The sequence below is a fragment of the Artemia franciscana genome, chromosome 7 (assembly GCF_032884065.1).
Source record: "Artemia franciscana chromosome 7, ASM3288406v1, whole genome shotgun sequence".
In the NCBI taxonomy this organism is placed as follows: domain Eukaryota; kingdom Metazoa; phylum Arthropoda; class Branchiopoda; order Anostraca; family Artemiidae; genus Artemia; species Artemia franciscana.
Window position 1 is genome coordinate 27,156,345 of NC_088869.1, and position 21,516 is coordinate 27,177,860.

At 34.8% G+C, this 21,516-nt stretch overlaps 1 protein-coding gene and 1 pseudogene across 1 annotated transcript in view; one reads left to right on the forward strand and one right to left on the reverse strand.

The window, feature by feature from the left end:
- Positions 1-21,516, forward strand: part of LOC136029082 (endoplasmic reticulum lectin 1-like) — a gene marked incomplete in the record, with an annotated part of 524,377 nt that overhangs the window by 361,979 nt on the left and 140,882 nt on the right.
- LOC136029083 (endoplasmic reticulum lectin 1-like) overlaps positions 1-21,516 on the reverse strand; it is a 39,255-nt pseudogene that overhangs the window by 16,740 nt on the left and 999 nt on the right.

The following is a 21,516-nucleotide window of genomic DNA, read 5'->3' on the forward strand; positions in this document are numbered from 1 at the left end:
TTGATTCATATCAGGAATCCCATTAAAAATTCCAAAGTAAATCCCGTGAAATAATTCACGCGTCTCGCTTGTATTTGTTAAAATTAACAATTTTAGTCTTCAAGTTTTAAGCTATGTTAATGAAAATATGACCTTAAAGCAACTTCCATGTTCTCTGAAGCAAGCTCTGTTGAAACACAGTCTTCATTTAAGATAGTGGAAAAGAAATATATCATAAAAGTCTTACTTGTACAAAGGGTGTTTACACAAGCTCGGAGTTAGAACCACAACTTCATACTCACAAGTAGAAACTTCTTCAATGCTGTATATTTCATGTTTGCCTGGTGGGTGACACACGTAAATTACCTTAGTAGAACGTGGTTTTCCACTCAAATCACAAACTGTACCTCCGTCCATTTTAATTTCCAAATAAGGAAGAGTTAAACTGTCTTTTTTACGAAGTGGAACGTCTTTTGCCTTTAAAGGATTCTCTTCAAACTGTTTGTCTGCAAGATAAGAGAAGAAAAAATTTGTAAAATTAATAATATAACCGTAGAAACAGCTTTTTAAGAGAAGGAGCGAGAGAAAGAGACAAAACGATGAAGATGACGAACGGGTTTCGATAAAGCTTGGTATAAAAGGTGTGGAAGAAGTTTTTCTCAGAAGATTTTTATTCCGAGTTTTTAAAAAAATTGAGCTCATACGTTTTTATTATTACATTCTTTCATATAAACATTAAAATCTACCAATTATTTAAGCAAAGATTTCGACCTGTTAGTAGGACACATAGCCACGTTCAGGTTCGATCGTTAGGTGGGAAGAGGGGAAGGATTAGAGCAGGATTTTCTGTGTGGGGAAGGGGGTAGTTAAAAAAAGTGTTTTTGAAACCCAACATTCATATTTTTGGACGAAGGGTCCTTTAGACTAACCGTAGCATCCTCTCCATCTACAATAGACTAGTGATGCATCAAAGTAGTTAATTTTACAAAGAAAAGAAAAGCGTCTATTAAATTGGTGTTATATAAAGAAATCCAGTTGGGGCGAAACAAAATGAAGATTTGATAGAAGGCATTAATTTAGGTAATGTTTTTCAGCTTTGCTTTTTTTGTAAATAAATAAATTAATATTTAAGTTGCTTTTTTAATTTGGATTATAGAGTAAAGGATAATGTTAAGGTTAAGTAGCTTCTTGACACTCAATGTTTCGGTTGTCTTTGATCCTCATTTCTAAGCTACTTCCCCTCCAGAACGTTAACCTGTCGTAACCTAAGAAAATAGGCGTGCTACATGTTAGTAATTTTTCAGGAACAGATAAATAGCCCAAATTAGTGCCTATTGTTACGTCTTCATCATTCATACGGGTTGAAAGATTCTTTGATGATCATCTACACCTAGTTGTTTTTTAAGTCTGATTTTCAGTAGAAGTGCAAAAAAAAGACTAATAAACTTTTTGAAGGTTTCCAACTAGTTTTCGCAAAACATTTTGTAGCACAAAAAGTTGTTAAACCTAGTTTAACCTTTTTGGTAAGGCCAACAAAGTTGACCAATAGCAAAAGAGAACTGAAACTAAATTCTAAAATGGGGAAAATGTGTTGTTTTTTATGCTGGTTAACTGCTTCTTTATTCTGAATACCAATCAAATGGTTACACGTAGTCTTCTGAAGGAAGAGGAAGGTAAAATTCTTCTCTTAGATTAATTGAACTGCTTCCTTGAAATGTTCAAACTAGTTGGGACCGGAACTCGCCGTGGTCAATAGGCTGAAATTCTCGCCTATGCAGTCATGGGCCTCACAGAAGGTACTTTATGGAAATCTTCATTGAACTTGTGAAAACTATGTGAGCTGGTTACTGTTATTGGCGGGAAAATATTCTATCGTTGTAATTCTTCTATTCCTGAAACGTTCAGGAGAAACGCTTGCACATATAACTCATATAAAAAAAAATCAAAAGAACCAATTATATCAAAATTTACGTCTGACTTAGATTTGGTATCGAGCCGAAACTAATAATTTGTAAACTAATATTTGGTGATTTGAGATAAACATTATATGGGAAGGATGAATATGACATTTTCAATAAAACTCTGATTTTTCCATAGATACTATATAGTGTGCAAGACGTAAATTACTACACGATGAGTTACCACTGGGTAACTTACCCGGTAACTGTAAGTTTTAGGGCAAACTTACTGGTAAGTTTCATAAGCGGTAAGTTTAAGTTTTGACGAACAAAAATGTTTTCAGGCGAAACAAATCCATCCACAAGAGCTGCCCCTTCACTAAAATCTACCGTAAAAAAAAAAAAAAATTCTTTCATCAGATTCCATGCACGAGTCATACCCCTTTCAGCTTATTATTACCTCTTTGTCATTTCCTACCCGAGTAAAAAAAAAAGAAAAAAAGGGGATACGTGATGAGTCAGTCAGTCTGAATAAAAAGATATTCATTGCAGAGGTCAATTTAATTTGACTTTTGACTCGAATTTTTTGACTGGCTATCTTTGACATAAAGAATAGATAATCAGTGAATTACATATCCGGCTATAATGCGGGTAGTAAGGCATATTAATAAAAAAATATTACCGTCCAATCTCTTCTAATCTAGCATTGCAATGGTGACACAGCAGCAACTAGTGCCCAAACATAAATCTTTCCCATCATCTCTTGACTTACTTGACTTAAGTCCCGTCCGGCCTTTGTGGCTGTATCGGGGCTTCTTCTCTTCGTAACAAATGATGGATGTGGCGACGGTAGTTCGATCTATCTGGCGCTAGACGAAGTAGCTAGGGGGGGTTATTGGCTCTTTTCTTTGGAATCTTGGTTTTGAATGGATACTTGTGCTGACCTTTGCCAATGTTTTGATTGTTTATCTTATTTTACAATGTTAGCCAAATTTGCTGCAATGTCTTTAGTTGTTTTCTATGCTCTCTATCCGCACATCACTGCATATGCTTATCAAGTACTTTCATGCTTTATTGCAGTCGTTAGTATGGGTAAAAAACGCACATTTGATTTTTGATTTGTTAAACTGCAATTGCTACCAGCTTTTATCCTGCTCGGTGCAAGGTACCCTAGGAAAGTTTTCTTTTTTTGTTGTTTTTATTGCGTAAACTTTTTTTCTATAAAAGCTATGCAGTTAAGGTATCAAAAAGGAAGATTTGCTATAATGAATTTGCTTTTATTTTGCTTTGAATATGCTTTTATATTATTATTTTAAATTTGCTTTAATGAATGTGCAGCTTTTTCTTAAAGGTAAGATTACTTGATGGGTAAAAACAAACGGTTTTGAATAAATTGCATACTTTAGCGCATGAATTCGAGCCAGAAAAAAAAGTCTAACAATATGCAAAACGTTGCGTTTTTGGATGAGTTTACGAATTCGTAAGTCGAATCAATGAGCTTGCTAAATTGTCCTACCAATTTCGGAAGGATGGTGATTCATTTAAGGAACGATCTGAAGCTGACTTTGTCGGGGTCTTGAACACAGAACTCAGCAACGGCATTTCCAAAGGGGGCCCATTATCCAAATCATTTACTATGAGACTGCAAAAGCTATCGGATCGGCAGCTTGTTGATGGGCGGTTTTTTTGCGAAGTTGGTGCTTACGGGAGTGGCTGTAAAAATCTCAAAATTTGTGCTACCGTAGCCTGTTCCTGCGACCGATTCGGTCAGGTTACAGACTAGTAGAGACCCACCGTAGAAATCATATCAAGCATGAAACGGGGAACGATATTCAAATGGTCTGTCAGCCACTCAATAGCAAAAAAAAAATTAGCATTGCCGTGCAGCTTCAAAAATGCCTGGAAATCGACGTGAAAAGCTGCCATCGTGTCTTTCTATCAATAGTTCAATGTCACGTGATAATGGATATGGTCTGGTGGAAGGTGATCTGCCAGGCATAGCATTTGAAGATGCACCAGATGAGGAGGAGGAGGAGCAGCTTTAGCTTATCTCTTATAAAGAATTATCTGAAACCTAAGTGCAATTTTTGTATATTTCCCCCCTATAAACGAATAACGAAATAAACAAATAAAATGATGAAAAATAAAAATTTTCTTATCAATCTGTCGGAAAAGAGAGAATATTTTCTTTTAAATTCATGTGCATTTGAAACTTACAACTTATGCGGTAACTTACGTTAGCTTACCAAAGTTACCGGCAACTTATTCGGTAAGAGTAAGCTTCAGAACTTACCGATAAATCTTGCACACTAACACTGCAACTACGGTATTTTTTCCGTAGACAGGCATCAAATTCCATAGTCTATGAAAAAGAATCCGCAGAAGTGGAAACACTGCCTACCACCTGCTAGCCGATTGACTCTTGAGGAAAGTCACTCCTGTTTTTCGTTACCAGCCTGTATACCTTGTACAAGCAATAAAGGTGTACCCTAAAACAGCATCCCTTGTCATAGACGAGTAAGGATAAATTCTAAGAATCTGAATAATAAACAAAATATAAAGAAAAAAATAGACTACTCACAGCTCTGAACAGTCTCAAAGAGATGAAAATTTTACCAAAGCAAAAAATCATCAGGGACTAAATTCAATTTTAAGGGCCGTTAAGGAGCTTCACTTCGTTTTAAGGACTTGCTGGGGTTCTGTTTCAGCCCTTTGCAGATGGTACATGCCTACACTTGTGCTTAATACAACAAAAAGTAAAGATTTTCAGGGTTGCGGAAGAAAATCGATAAATCTTTGAAAATTACAGCAAGCATATTGAAAAAAAAATATTACTTTTTAAAAAGATTAAATCCACAGAGTGGAGGACAATAGCTTAAGCATGTATAAATTCTGTAGAGCCACGTATGATATTCAACCCTGGCCTTTTTAAGATCTTATTTAACACACACAATTTTTTTTTTTTTAATATTCACATAGTCAACAGTTCAAAGATTGGCTTGAACTAACCTTAAGGCTACCTATTATCAATATAAATTTTTAGAATCCACTAAAAGACACAAATAAAACGAAAGCAAAGAGAAAAAAACAAACAAGACAACTGAGAGCAGGCGGGACACGAAGGAGACTACCCCGGCGTTGTGAATTCAAAATGCAATACTGCAAAAAAAGAAATAAAAATAAAATAAGACTAACCTTCCATCAATGATAAATAATATGTTCATTAACTTTTTCGTTAAAAGAGATTGACTATTAAGATATATAAATTTATTATTTATTAAGCCTATTTGCTGTAAGAGGGTTTTAAAATATTTTTCGTTCAGTTAATAGCTTTCTTCATTTTAAAAGCATTCTTGATTACAAAGTTATTGTTTTGTGACAACAATTTAAGTAAATTAAAGCATTTGCCTCAAATATATTGTCCCTTCTGCTGATAATTAACCTAGCTTAAACTCTTCAATACTGAGCTTACATAGTTTAGTCCTTTACAGACGAACAACCGTTTTCATTTTACGAGCTCAGGATTCGTAAAACGAAAGGAGGAAAAATGTCCCAGCGTTTAATTTCCCAAAGGTGCAGTTCCAGCAGCCATGAATTATCAAGCCCAATTTTTATCCCTTTTTTCTGTAAAATATGTCTATGCTTAGGCACGTGAATACCTTGCGTTATGGTTCATCTTAGAAGATAGCGGTCTTAGGGGGATATGGTCGGATCAAGATACAATAATTCTGTAGAGTGGTCTATACAGCGCAAAACCCTTAGATAATTTATTTTCGGTACTTTACTCCCATTTATGCGAATATTTTTAATTTTTCTACATCAACAGAAAATCCCCTGCTGGTCTTTCTTCAAATGGCCTCTTTAATCAGCATTTATTTTATAATTAGTCAGTTTAAAGTTGACTGACAGAGTTGTGTCAAGCAATTAAAAAATAAAGGAAAAGAGCTGACCTAGTGCTTCAAGCTAGTCTTTATCATAATACCCAAGAAAATATTCCTGAAGCTTCTGTTTCTTTGCATCCCTTTCTTCATGATACTGACGTAGATGACGTCCATGACAAAGCTCGTAGGTCCACTAGCTTTCAATCTGAAAAAACTTTAATTATCACAAATACTATATGGTATAAATGACGATCTTTCAAAGCAAAGATACAAACACAAGAAGTAGCTATTGAATAATACTATTGAATGCATTATTTAACTGATTTTCTTCAATTGAATAGTAACAACAGGAACTTAAAATGGTTTTTACACAGCAAAATACCTACTTCTTATTTAAAAAATAATAGAAAATCAATAAATAGGGCAATAATCAATGGACATATTCTTCAATTTCAATTAATTCTATGACGAATGCCCTGACAAGGATAGGCTGGACATAAAAGGCTGGAGCTGTTCCGGTTCTGACACGGTTTGGGATCTTGGCTCCGTCATAAATTCCTTTCTCTGTCTCTATCCCCGACAGGAAAATCCTTGCTTGCGTGGCCTCAGGGTGGACCTTTCACTAATTTCCCTACGCAAAACTGTGACTGATAAAGCTCTGCAAGGTCACCTCGAGGAGTGGCAGACCACGAGGAAATTATAGTCTAGTGAATGTCACAGCATTTGTATTGGATTATGATTAATAGATAATGCAAAAAATTATTTATATTAATTTTTATTACGTTTTTACGAGTCGGACAAACATTTCAGGGAGAGTGTCACTGTCTAATGATAAATTTATCGAATGCCCTATCCATTTAACTGTCTGGTCTTTATTAACATTTTACTGACATTTAGTTTTACTAACATTTCAGTTTACTAAAATTTAGTGATAATATTGGGCAAGAAAGAAAATTCTATTATTTATGCCTAATTCAGGCCCTAAGCAATCAGAGTCGTTCAAAGGGGGAGGGCCAGAACAGCTGCCCAGGCACCTCAGCTTGGGGGTTGCCCATTTTGATCAAATTTTTCATCTTGATTCGGTTTTTTTCTTACCCCAGAAAAAAGCAACATAGCGTCAGTTAAATTCACAGTTTTTTCAAGAGAGGATAAATACCCAAAGGAATATTTCATATATTTAATTTTGTGTAGAGTTGAAGCAAAGTAAAAGTTCTTGAAGCACTTCACCCTCTTGAAATTAATTTCGATTTCAAACCTTTTTAATTTTACAAGTTTTATGAAAATACCACATTATTCTTTTATTTGTTCTATCTAACTGTATTTTATTGGACAATCCATTAATCTTTTTCTGGATAAGGATTACTCCAAACCGTAAGCTGGACAGTAGGATTAATGGAATTGAAGCTTTTATAAAATTACTCCTCATGAGAAAAAAACCGAATTACAACAGATAGAAACAATTGGGCTATTAAAAATTATGCTGTTCCACCATATTTGTGAGCCACCAAACTTCCATTATCACTATTACAAGGGTAATTTAATTTTCTCAGATTTCTTAAGGAAGCTGGATAAATTCCTCGAGAAACAAGAGGTCATAGGATTACATCTTTTTTAAGATCCATTTCTGATAAATTTGACAAAATAAACACTCCTAGAAGCTTGTATTTATAATTTATGTCTTTTAGCTTTGAATATGCTCTCCCCTTATCCCCTTAACTTAAAAATATTATTTTGCTTAAGCCCCAGAAATCTTGCCTTTTTTGTGAAGAAAAAATTGCAGGTTCAAGTGGCATAGTCTCATATTATCAACAATAAATAATATAAACCAGATTTCGTACAGAAAACAGCTAAGAATCGCACAGTTAAAAGCTACTGTTAAAGGTATTTTTACTTTTGTACATGAATGTTTAAATTACTATACCTTTTTTTACAGTAAAAAAAAAGTTTGGAAGAATAGGAAAATAGGTCCACAAATGGATATAAAATAACGGAAGATATAGTAATGACAGTGGTCAAATATGGCTCAGAAGCAAGGGCGCTTCGATAAGCGGATGAAGACTTACTAGATGTTTTCCAGAGAAATTGCCTACGGATTGTTCTGGGTACCCGGCTGACTAACCGTATTTCGAACAGTAGGCTGTTCGAAAAATGTGGTTCAATCCCGCTTTCTAGGGTTATAATGAAAGAAAGGTTGAGATGGCTAGGGCACGTTCCGCGGATGAAGGAAGACAGATTGCCGAAGATTGTCCTTTTCGCCCAACCGTCTAGGGCTAAATGGAAAGCAGGTTGTTCTCGTCTGGGGCAGGAGGACGTCATAAAGAAAGATTTAAAGGAAATACGAATTTCCTCGGAGGTTTAAAGAGGGAGGCTTAAAATAGATTGGGATGAAGGAGGAGCGTGCGTGGCTGTTGGTCTCAGGCAGCTTGGTGCTGCGGTGAGTTGTTAGTAGTAGTAGTAGTAGTGCTATACCTAAGCTGTACCAAGTCTTCATTACACTCAACACCAAACAAATTCTTTTTTTGCTGCGTTTTCCAGTCTTTTTTATATTATAATAAAGCGATAATGGATATAAAATCATACCTTGTAGGAGCATGTTAAGAGAGACATCAGTGGCATCATCAATTGTATGGGGTTTGGTCCAGTGTATTCAAGCATTTCGTCCTGAAAACAAAACTACTTTAAATTTACTGCTACCATATTGAAAGGATAATCAAATCCTTTGTGTAAGGACGGAACTCTCATGGGCAATATATTGGCATCTGAGTCTAAAATCAAAAATTATGTAAAAAAAAGAAAAAAACTGAATTGTTTAGTCTTAAAATACGAAGATGTAAAAAAAAGGATTATAGGATTTTTCTTAAAGATGTGGTCCTTCAGAATACTCCTAAGAGTTGAGTTCATGTCTGTACCCCCCCTCCTATCTATGCTCCCTTATATTTAAAATAGGGCAATAAATGTGCTAGGGATATATTGCAGAGATGGGTGATGGCAAGCTGCATATGACCCATGGTATTGAATACTGGCCTCCCGCTAGATTTCTTGTGAAAAATATGAACTTTTGACCACAAAAATACGAACTTTATGAACATTTGATTGCGCTTTTTATGAACCAATTATGACCCTAAATTTACGATAGGTGCATCTCCGAAACTGTCCGTGGACACAAAAAGTGGCAGCTGGTGTTTTTAGCATTGATGCACATAGTCTTGTTTTTTTGTCTGTTTTTTTTTTTTTTTTAATGATTTCAGTTAAATGTTTTGAATTTGTACGAAAGTACAAAACAAAAGTACAAAATCCTCCTCTCACCTTGTTCCTTTTGGCAAAATATGCCAAAATTATGAACGACTTTGGTTTGTTTTCCCTGCTCTATATCCGCTCAACCTCTCTGGCTGCCTCATCTTCTTCGCGCATCTTCCAAATGTGATCTTCCGAATATGATCGAAGCCTTGACCATACTTTGTGCGAGGCTTATTTCTACAAAGTCTTTGGCATCTATGGCTTTTTTCAGCTTCTTAAAGAAGCTACTTGTCTTTTCTTCTTTTCGATTTACTTCTTTTTATCAAACCTTTTTCCAGGTGTTCAATGTTTTTCTTTGCAGATAACATACTCTATTTCTTTTTCTTCTCTTCTTCTTCTTTTCTTTTGAACTCTTGTTCAGCCTGTCTAGATCACTCAGATTCCAGGCACAGTTTACAGCCCTGGCACGCAATTCGCCCCAAATTAAAGAGCTCTCTGGTAATAAGGACTAACTTGGGCCTGTTCTCAAACTTCTTTAGAGCGTCAGAAACTATCAGTCTAGCATTGTGCATTTTCAATTTCATTAATGTTTTTTCCTCAGTCACTATCTGTCCTGACCGGGAAAAATAACCTTCAGCATCAGCGTTCCCATGTAACATGCAGAGAGCTACTCTTACTATCTTTGAAACAAGGGGATGGTCTGTCCTTGATGGTTTTCTGACTAAAAATCGAGCACCACAAAACATCAATCCTCAATGAAGTCATGTTCTTAGGCAAACTCGGTTCCAGCTGGAGCAAGTACCATTCCTCACTGGCAGCTTCAGTAACTACAAAAAAGGCATAAATCCGATGATTTTCACAGAGTATATTTTTCTTCTCTCAGGATTTGAATCCTCCAGCCACAAGCATCAGAAATACAGAAGGGCGCTTTGACTTAGTGGTTCCTCTTCTATATAGGGACAAGCGGCCAGGTAAGTAGTTCTGGTAAAACTCCTAAAGTTAAGAGAATCAACTTTGTATTTTTGACAGGCATTCTTCCACGGCTCACCGCATGCTACTTGGATGGAAAAAAATCCCCGCTTGAATGGGAGAGCTCCGAGAAAGTTTTAATAAACTCTTAAACATTTACTTTGCTTATCTTTTATAAGGAAAATGACAGCAATCGCACTTTCCAGCTGATGACAAGAAAAATAAGAATTTTATGAACCTTTTATGAAACTAAGTTAAAAATATGAACTTTTTTCATAATTATGAACCCAGTGGGAGGTCTGTGAATATTCTCTTGTCTACAGAAGTCAGTGAGATCTAAAGACCTTCACAATCCATGGGAAGAGCCACAGTTAATGACGTCTCTGACACGGGAGCTTTGCTCTTAGTCAAAGGCCAGATCATCTTAGAGATCAACTGTTGGAACATTATGCAATTCCAGGTGAAGAGGAACCTAAGTCTATACATTTTGGTAAGATCCAAAAGGACCTGTTTCTACTTAAATACAGTTTATTTTTCAAAGCAAGAGGGGAGAAGGGGTTTTTGAATTTTTGTTTGGAGAATTCTTTCCTCCCATCCCCTTGGAATATCTAATAATAGTGAATGGCAAAGCTATGTTGAGATGAGGACTTGGCTCTTTTCAAAAAAAAAGAGGGAAAAAACTCCAATTATGAATTACAAATTAGTTGAAAAGTAAATTGGGTAATGAGAAGGTTTAGTGGGAAAAGAAATTATTGCTCTGTTTAATATTCTATGTAGCTCTTATACCAACCACAAAACTTGACCATCCTGAATATTATTTTAGGGGTTAAGGTTGGTTGAAAATTATCTGGAAGTAAACATCCAACAATATAAGTTTTGTATATTTAAAGCATAATTCAGGTTTAAAAGCCACACTTAGAACTTAGACTGAAAACTAACTAATTGATTTTCTAAGGGTTAACTGGAAGTAGGCTGAAAAACAATTAAAAGAAGTCGTTTTCACCTATATAGATAAAAGTCAAACTGATTAGGATATTAAGCAAAAACAAATAATAACTTTAAAAAAAGGACAAGGTGTTAGCAAATAAATTCACCTTTTTCTCTTCCGTTTTATTAGGCAGGTAACACAAATGTTCCTCTCCATTTGCTGTTTTCATTTTTAGTGATTCTAATCCTTCATAGGGGTTTGCATAAGACACAGTTCCTCCACCATCCTGAGTCTTTTCAACCACCTCAGCCAATAGTTCAATATCAGGCTTCTCCCATGTCAGCTTGTATAATCTTGTGTCATCAAATGGGTAAAACTCTTTCAAGTCATAGAAGCAGACGACAACATAAATCAAGTGAAAGAAAAAAGGAATGGAGAATTTCATCCTAAAAGAAAGATATTCATTTTTAAATCCAAGGGTTAAGAAATTTGAACTAAAACCTTCACTGAACATAGTGTTGACTGTCATGCAAAAGTAATAAAAATCAATTCCAAAGAATCCATACTATACAAGTACATAGGTCAGACATTCAAAAACCATTCCTGAGCAAAGAACTCATTTCAAGGAAAAGATTTTTATTTTCGGATGACTAAGTTACACACAGATATAACCCTTGGGGGAGGGGAAGGAATTTTTTCATCATAGAGAGTCAGCAGGATCATAATATATCCTAGGCCTTAATTTTTGTCCAAGGTTCAAGGTTCAACATTATCCAACCTTCCATCCAGGCATGCATGCAGTAAATATTTCAGGAAGGGGGGGGGAGGCTTTAGAACACCAAAATATTTTTTTTTTCTCTGTTCATATAGTCTTATTTAGATTGTTTTTTAATATCCTGAATTTTTTAATATCCAGCAATCAAATAATATTGACTCCTCTTAGTTTTTTAGGGCCATTCAGCCACAGAGACAGCAAATGTACAGTATATATCAAATAATAAATCTATTAAATCATATTATTTCATAATCCTAAATCATAAATTTTATTCCAAATGCAACAATTATATGGGAAAACAAAAAAAAATCACAGGGAGTATGGTCAAACCTTCATAATTTTGGGAAGGAAGGTAAGGGTCGAGAGCCCCTCCCCCACCTTTGTAATTAAGAGTAAAAAATATTTCACAATATACAGAGTTTCAAAGTAAGAAGAATTGTCTTTTCTTGTGCTACCTACAGGTATATAGCTTTTGCAGTAGAAGGAAAAAAAAAAAAAACTATAGAAAAAAATGGTAAGGTGTACAAACATTGATTAGTGTAAAGAATAATGCTTTCTTAGATCTCCTTAAAGTTTACAGTGATAATTCTGTTAAAGGACATGGAGTAATACTGCCTACTTGTATTCCAAACAATTAAGATGGCATTATAAATACTGGCTAATTATCATCTAAAATCTGCATATATGCTTGTATTGACTGACTTCCAGTCACTCAAACATTTCCCTTTTGAGCGTAATTCATTTCTCCAATTATGATACAAATATCAAGGGTACTTGTCCATAATTTGCAAGCACAAGTAGACTGCAATAAATTTTGTCTTCAGCATGTTACTAATCATAAGGGAATCAACTGGAATATATCAGCAGACTTTTTAACTATTAAAGCAGCATATCTTCTACAGGTGGTTACTTCTCGGAGATTGAATGATGAGATATTCTCATTATGAGATACAGGGTTATTATGAGATACAGAGCAAAGGCTCATTATTCCCACGTGCTACATTATACTTTTCTTATTGATTCAAAAGAAATATTCACACTTTATTACTGTTTAAAAGGAGAACATTCTTTTCTATATGAAGTTCATAGCTAGGGGTTCCAATGTTCTCTCCTTTGATGAAATTTTTAGCAATTAAACAATACTGTGTGGATGCAAGAATCACCAATTTCTACACAAGTGAAAGAGCTTTCTTCAATAAAACTGTCAATATTTTGAAGGATAATAAAGATGTTGTCAATAAAGAATATTACTCATTAGAGAAAGAAGGGGAAGAGACAGATAGTTCAAAATACCTTCTTAGAGAATAATTAAGACCTTAAATTTATTTCTGAAAGTTTCTTTTTGCCTAATTTAACCACTATAATCAGAGAAAGGTTAAGATGGCTAAGACATACTCTGCAGAAAAAAGCATGATTTATTGCCAAGGATTGTTCTTCTCAGCCAACCATTAAGGGCCAAACCAAAAGCAGGTCTTCCCAAAATGGAGTGGGAAGAGGTCACAAGGAAAGATTTAAGGGAAACTAAAACTTCTTGGGAGGTTGTAAAGAGGGAAGCTTTGAATGTATTGGAAGGGAGGTGTAGCATGCATAGCTGTGTTGGCCTTACATGGCTTGATGCTGCACTGATTTATTAGTAGTAGCATTAGTAAGCTACTTTCTAACATTTTGGAAAGCCCTCCATCTAGAATTTTACCAAGAGTTGTCTTATATAATTTAAGAGAATACTTAAGATCAATATACCATTTGAAGGAACTCCCTAAGAATGTCTGAAAACTTCTGTAAATAATCACAAATACTTATTCATCTCGTTCCTAATGGTACATTACTGTACTTTATTTGCCTCCCCCCTTAGTGGATAAATATATATGTCTCTTTTTATATTGCCATTATATTTTACAATAGCATACTCTTTTCTTTGCTGCTTGATTAGTATTTACAGTTGTAAAATGTTAGCATTTGCTACTGTTAAACACAATGAAAATATATAGCACAGACCTCCAATGGATTTTTCCTGGAGATGGGGTTCCTATATCTTGTATTGTGAAGGTAAGGTCATCTCAAATTTTCTTGATAGGGCAAGAGCTAAGAATTGACACACGGTGGGTAAAACTTAAAAAAACATTAGTTTTGCTCCATTAGACAAGTTCCTTTAATAGTGCATTTTCAATATTGTTCTTCAAGGAGGTCACTACCCCTTGGTCTTCCACCATATGGTGTTGCTGATGAAAGAAAGCTAGAGAAGGGGGGAGGAGGTCAGTAGAATGAAACATTGCATGTATAGGGTAAATTTATAGGTGTTTAAATTACTTTGCTGAGTAGAAGGTAAGCACACCTCTCCATGTATCTTTTTATTTCCTTTCCAAATATACTAATTGCTTCCTCTGCGAATTTCCTTTTGAGACCTTAAAGGCAATGCCTTGTTCCTTATCATTTGTCAGTAGAAAATGGTTAGGGTAATACCCCCAATACTTGGACAGTGCCTTAACTTAGATAAATGGTTTGAATAAAATGTATTTTCCATAATCATGGACAGTTGGTTCCTCATCTTGGATATAATGTGGATAATTGGGATTGGTCAACTACAATCTAGGAAGTTTTTTTTTTACATTTGAGCTCAAACAAAAGTTGATCTTAAATCCTATCCTATTTAAACATAATTATTTTGCTTTAAAACAATTATTAGATGGAATATATCTATAATAGAGTCTATCTATAATTTGGATACTTTTATCTAACTTTAAAATCCTGATATAAAGATTCAACAGCTATTTTATTACAATCATGTATATCTACTTATCTTATTCCTACAAGTGCATTCCTTCACTTTAAACTCCATCAGCTGGTAAATAAACAACCAACTATATTTTACAAAGTGAAAATCTCTTAGTCATTATTATCTTATACTGAATGGTAATCAATCAGCAGGAAAAAAGTTGTACTATTGTAAAATATAGTGTAAATATATATGAAGGAATGTTTATTTATTCATTTATTTTTTGGAGGGGGGGCAATACATTTTTAGGATTGAGACAAGTAAGTATCTATGATTTATTAAAGTGGTTTTTGGAGCTTTGAGTAAGTATTTTCTACTGGCAAATAGGTCTAATAAGGAACAAAGTGAGAAGTTAAGGGTCCATTTATGGGCTCAGAATGGAATTTACTAAAGAAGCAGCTGTTATATTTGGAAAGAGCAAAGAAGATACATTAACTGGGTTTACTTCAATGGGTTTACTGGGTTCAACTGGGTTTACTAAATTTTGGGTTTACTTCAAATAGTGCTCTGGTCTTAAGCATTATCAAATCTTGACTAGGTTAGCCTAGTTCTTAAGGAAGCCTACAAAATTCTGAAATACACTTTAAGTCATTTTGTAATAATTATTATATCCCTGCTAAAGGTTGCTTTATTTTACTTTGCCTCTACTCTCCCCAATTGACAAAGATGGGAAGCCCAAATTATAAAGCATATTGGCAACTCATTGTATTTTCAATAATATAACTCTTTTCTCCTTATTAATTTATACCAAATAGCAAACAGTAAACAAGGTTGAGGAATTAAAGATTTCTACTATTGAAAATATGAAAACTTGGAGATATTGTTATTACTGAGCTATGAATTATGCATGGCATCTGCTTGATGCCTTTTTTATGCTTTTTTTCAAATATAATAGTTGTTTTACTTTGAAATTCATTTTTAAGCTAATTACTGAGCATTAAAGATGATGCCTTGTTCTCTTTTTTTTTGGCTATAGGAAAGAATTAAAATGTTGATAAAAATTACTATTTGATTATAATTTCATTTTGCTAAACTAATTTAATCCGTAGGCATTGATTCATCAAGCTTTAATTTAATAAACAATTTATACATCCTTTAACATTTGTTGTATTTACTTTAAGCTGTTAGTGTCTCTCTTATTTGCACTTGTGTAGGCTTCCTGTAAGAAAACACATGGGAAATATATAACTTGGGCTATATATTTGCATAGTAGGGGAAGTTAAGTATAGGTCTAGTGGATCTGTAGTTAAAATGTGTTATGAAGTAAGAATTGTCGTTTGTATCCCTTTTCTAAAGCCAAGAATAGGCTACAAGGAAAGTTATTATCTTTAGGGGTTCTCAAAGAGCTTAAAATTGAATTACAATTATTATGGCCAGCCTATTAGATTCAGAAGGAAAAGAAAAATAGATGTCAAGTGGTATATTTTATAGTGGTATATTTTAGTGATATAGTGTTATATTTTTGGTAAGTTTTGAGTATTTCTAAATCTAAACTATGAATTACTTCATTCATGAAGTAATTCATAGTTTAGATATAGGAATACTCAAAACTTACCAAAAATATAATATGTGTATATAATGATCAATTAGAAGGGGGAAAGCCCTGTTCCCTTTCATAGGCTAATCACTCACCACCAGCAAGTACCTACAGGAGGATCTACTGCCTTATCTTGCTGGCAAATGTGATTTAAGGTAAGGTAATTATTTGAATTTTCAAATAATCTTTGACTCCTTATAATTGAGGCCTTTTTTAGCCTAGACTTACTTGTAAGTTATGACAAGATACTACTTGTAAGCAACTTTTCCATGGTCTGTTATTTGGCATGAAGAGCCTTTTTTGAAAGCTTTACTCACATACCACAACTTTGTTCAGTTTCTGGGAAGCCAGAGCAAGCCTATGATGGGGACAAGGGGTCTCATTTATGTAGACTGCACAACAGCTTTCCAAGTTAACAAAAAGCTACCTTTCTCCAACTAGGCTACTATTAAATATTTTTTCCCAATTTGATTAAAGGTAGAGACAATCTATGCTAACTAACACAGGGGAACTTATGTTTTGGTCCTTTGAATAGAAATGGATGGTTCCTCTTCTCTTCTAATCTGATCTGAGAGATTTGAGTCTCCTCTTGACAGCAATGCCAGTTGAGACTTCTTTCAATATGACCAATTTCCTTTCTTTTGGCACTTCAACATTAGCTACAGCTACTTTCAATACAGCAATTATTATTTCATCTCAGCTTCAAACTAAAAAGAAAAAATAATCTTCCTCTATAGCAGGCTTTTTTTTTTTTTTTTTTTTTTTTTTAAACACTCATCAAGTGCCTAGATCAATATTAAAACATTCAGTCAAATAGAGTCCACATACAAATCAATCCCTATTACATCACTGTCAATATAGCATTTACAATAGTATCAGAATCAGATAAAATCCTTTTCTCTACCACTTTCACAAATAAACTTAATAAACAAGTCTATCATCCTATACTTCAAAGATTCGTCATCAATCACAATTCCTAATGCAAGCCCCACTGAAAGCTCTCCTAGATTTTCCTCTTTACACAACATTCTCATTTCTTTTCTTAAATTTTCATATTCTTTACAATCAACAACATAATGGAAAATACTCTCTATCTCGCTACAATTATCACACTGAGGACTATCAACTTTGCCTATGATAAACAGCCTATGCTTAATGCCTACATGGGTTGACTGAAAACGGAACATTAAGCAACCATATTTTCTTTTCAATCTACTGTAATTTTTCAAATCAAAATCAGGTTTCTTTTTCTGGGTAAGAGCTATATTACTACTATCATCCCTCATTTCCTCAAAATGTTTTTGGTAAATACTTTTAACCATCTCTCTAACCTGTTTATATGGTTCTGTAGGAGGTGTATGAAGCAACTTTTGTGCTGCCTTTTTGGCATATTTATCTGCTCTTTCATTACCCACCACCCCCACATGGGCTGGACACCACAAAAATTGTATTGTTACTCCTTTCTTGCAAATCTTCAGAATAGAGCTATAACACTTATGGACCTCATCCTTTGGTTTATTTGGAAAATTCTTAAGGGATTGGAGGGCTGATTTTGAGTTGCTGCATATGAGGAACTTATTTTGGTTTTGATCACTTTCACTGATTTTTTCAATTACCCACTCTAGTGCACTTTCAATTGCTTTTATTTCTGCCTCAAAGACAGTTGATTCTTTGCTAAGTGGCTTTGTTATCTCTGTATTGAATTTGGGAACCACTATTGAGCAGCCCACTCCTAATCCATTTGTTTTTGAACCATCTGTATATATTTTCACATATTCTTCATACTTGCAATTCAATACTGAGAGGAATTTTTGTTTCATTAATAGGGGGTTGTTTCCTGTTTTTTCCATGTAGTCAATCTTGCACTCAATCTCAACCCAATCCCAAGGGGGAATTTTCGGTGGTTTTTCATAACATAGCATTTGGGTAATAGGTACTTCTATACCTTCCTGAGTAAGTAGTTCTTCAAATTTTTCAAAAGGATTCAGACGCTTCCTTTTCCTAAGGTGATTTCTAGTGTGGGTCAGTCCAGGTTTAATTATCAGTTTCTTAACTGGGTGATTGAGATCTGTTTTCCATAGATGGTTCATGTACATTATAAGCATTTTTTCCCTTCTTGTGTTGAGTTTCTCCACACCAGACTCATTCAGGAGAAAAGGAATTGAGGTACTCTGGTGAGCTCCAAATGCTAATCTTAGAGCAGTATTCTGTATTGAATCAAGTTTTCTGAGAGTGGATTCTGGGGCAATGCTGTATATCAAACTCCCATAGTCAATTTTAGGTCTAATGTATTTGATATAGAATTGTCTTGCTGTAACTATGTTGACACCATGCTTCCCACACAAAAGCATCTTCATCAAGTTCAGTTGCTTTGCACAGGATTCTTTTAGATATTTGATATGTTGGCTGAATTGAAGTTTATCATCAATGTATATTCCAAGGACTTTATGACAATTGGTTACTAGCAGTTCTTCTCCAAATAGAGTAAGTTGGGGAGGCCTAATATTCCTCTTGGGTGTGAACAACATAACTTTAGCTTTGGATGGTTCAAAATCAAGATCTATTCCTAGGGACCATAACTCTATTTGAGCCAATGTTTCTTGGACTGCTTTTTCTGCTTCTTCTACTGTGTTTTGGACTGTCCAAATATTATTATCATCTGCAAAGATTCCTCCTTTGCAGTTATTGTCTTCTAGGGGGATATCAAATTCTCCAACATTATAATAGTCTGGCCCAAGAACACTACCTTGTGGAACACCTCTTTCCACCCCCATTTCTTCTGATCTTTCTTGTCCTACAGTCACAACAATTTTCCTATCTGACAGGTAACTCAGTGTAAATTTCATCAGATTTCCATTAATTTTGCTTTAGACAGACCTTCTAGTATCTGTCTGTGAACCAGATTATCAAAAGCTCCTTTAACATCCAAGAACACAGCAATCATCACTTTACCATTATTGAGTGCATGAATGATGTCTCTCTGCATTCTGATCAGGTTATCCACTGTATTTCTTTCCCTGTGAAAACCTGTCTGTATATCCTGCAGCAGGTTAGCTTCCTCTGTGGCAAATCTCAGCCTTTCCTTTACTAGTCTTTCATATATCTTACCTCCAACTGGAAGGAGAGTTATAAAACAATGGTTTTCTACTTTGTTTGGTTTATTTGGTTTTGGGATCATGATAGCTGTGCCATTCTTCCAAATTGTAGGGAAATTGCCCTCCTGCCACAACTTGTTGATAAGTTGTAGTAAAATAGCCTTCCATTTATCAGTCAACCTTTTAAAGAAAACTGGGTGTATGTTGTCACAGCCGGGAGAAGTTTCTGGTAGTTTCTTTATGACAAATTCAAATTCTGCTTTTGAGAAGGGTTTATTGTAATTTTATTTTGATTATTCTATCGAAAGTTTTCTTGCTTTAATGAAAGTTGTTGAGGATAGACTGGTTCCTTCGAATGGATCTTTCTTACCTATTGTCTGGCGGAGATGACTTGCTCCTGCTTCAGCTTTTGTTTTGCTATCAGCAATCACTTGTCCTTGGGAGGTTGTTGGCCCCTGTGAATGATTGTAAAATTCTCTCCTATTCATCTTTCTAATGAAGCTGTACACTTTTCCAAACAGATCTCTGAAGCTGAGATTCTCAACAAATTGCTTCCAAGATTCTTCTTTAGCTTCTTTTATTGTTTTTCTAAATTCTGCCTGAGCCAATATTTTATTTCTATAATTTTCGATTGTCAGAATCTTGTTGTATTTGTTAGAAGCTTGGTTGAGTTTCTTTTTACTTCGGCTGCACACTTCATTCCACCATACTGGTTCATTTCTGGTCTTGTTGCCCAGTGTCTTGAAAGGGATAGTCTTCTTAGCCACTTCCAGCAGTAGATCCTGTAATCTCTCAATTTTCTTCTCTGTAGTTGTTACTGCTGCCAGTTCTTCTTCAAGACTTATATTTGTAAGTTCTTCCTGGAAGTAATTCCAGTTAACTTTCTTCAATTTAAAGGTAGGGTGTGTTGGTGGGGTTTGATTTCTAGGTACAGATTCTTTATATTCAATTATCACTGGCTCATGATCACTGGTTAAAGTTGGTTCAGAAGTTAAGGTAATATTTAGTTGATTGATTATTGCTACTGCTGAGAATGCCAAATCGATGGTAGAGTATACTCCTGTAATTGGATTTCTTCTTGTTTGGAGTCCAAGTGGGGTCACTAGGCCAATATCATCATTTTTATCCAGAGCATTTAGGATACCTATACCACTACAATTATGAGATCCACATAAACACCAGGCATCTGAATGGGCATTAAAGTCACCAGTAATTATAAAAGGCTCTTTATCTTTAATCTCTTTTTTCACTTTATTAAATATGTCCTCTGTTTGTGGTTCATTTCCATCAGGGTTATATACATTAACAATAACTACTGTATCCTTCTTCCCCAGTAATACTCGGCAAGCTACCATCTCAATTTTAGAACTTGCAGTTTCTTCAATATCTAGTTTTTGAAACATTAAAGGCTTTTTAATACAATTCAATATTCCTCCTCTTGACTGTCCTGCTCTATCTTTTCTTATTACTTCATTATTTCTAAGTCTACATGAATGCTGGGGCTGTAGCCATGTTTCTTGAAAGCACCCAACATCAATTTTTTCTTTTTCTAAATAGCAATCTAGTAAATCCTTTTTCCCTTTCAGAATAGATTGGATGTTAAAAGACAGCACTTTCATTCTGATTTATTTGCTAGATTCCAAACTTCTTCAACATTGATATCAACTTTGAATAGTGAGTGCATAAGATGACATAACTTCACAATCCTATCTTTCATTTCCAATTCCTTGATTTCTATCACTTCTGGCACTTTGGATACAAATAACACTAGCTGTTGAAGGGTCTTTTTAGGTTTGAGGAGGGCTTGCTCTTTCACAGTCTTCTTACTCAGTGCATCTGCGTAACTTTGGTATGCCTTGGCTGCTCTGTTCATTGGTAAATTTTGGGCAACTGAAATTTTTATGATATCACGGTTTTGTTGGCGGGCTGGGCAGCTACCAGATGTTGTTGAATGGTTTTTCCCACAGTTAGCACAGACATACTTTTTGTATTTTCCAGACTCTTTTGTTTCTAATTTTAAGGGACATTCTTTAGAAGCATGTTTATTTGCACATCTCAAGCATACCGCATGTGGTGACCTACATTTTTCTTGAGTATGGCCATACTTTTGACACTTAAAGCACTGTATTATTGGTTGGTTGTACCTCTCAATATTCCTTCTTCTTCCATAAAGCCAAATACACTGGGGAAAAGAGTTGCTCTCAAATGCAACACAAATACTCAGGCTATCCTCTAATTTTTTGGTCTCTTGATTGTATCTTTTCAACCTCTTTAGTTCCTTAATCTCAATATTAGTTTCTGCCCTGAGGTCAGTTATCAGTTCTTCCTTTGTGTAATCTAGTGCTATTTGCTTGATTACACCATAGCTGACCTGTCTTTTCTCTTCAGGTGCTACTTCAACATTGTCAAACTTCTTTATTTTCATTAAAGTATCCAATGAAGTT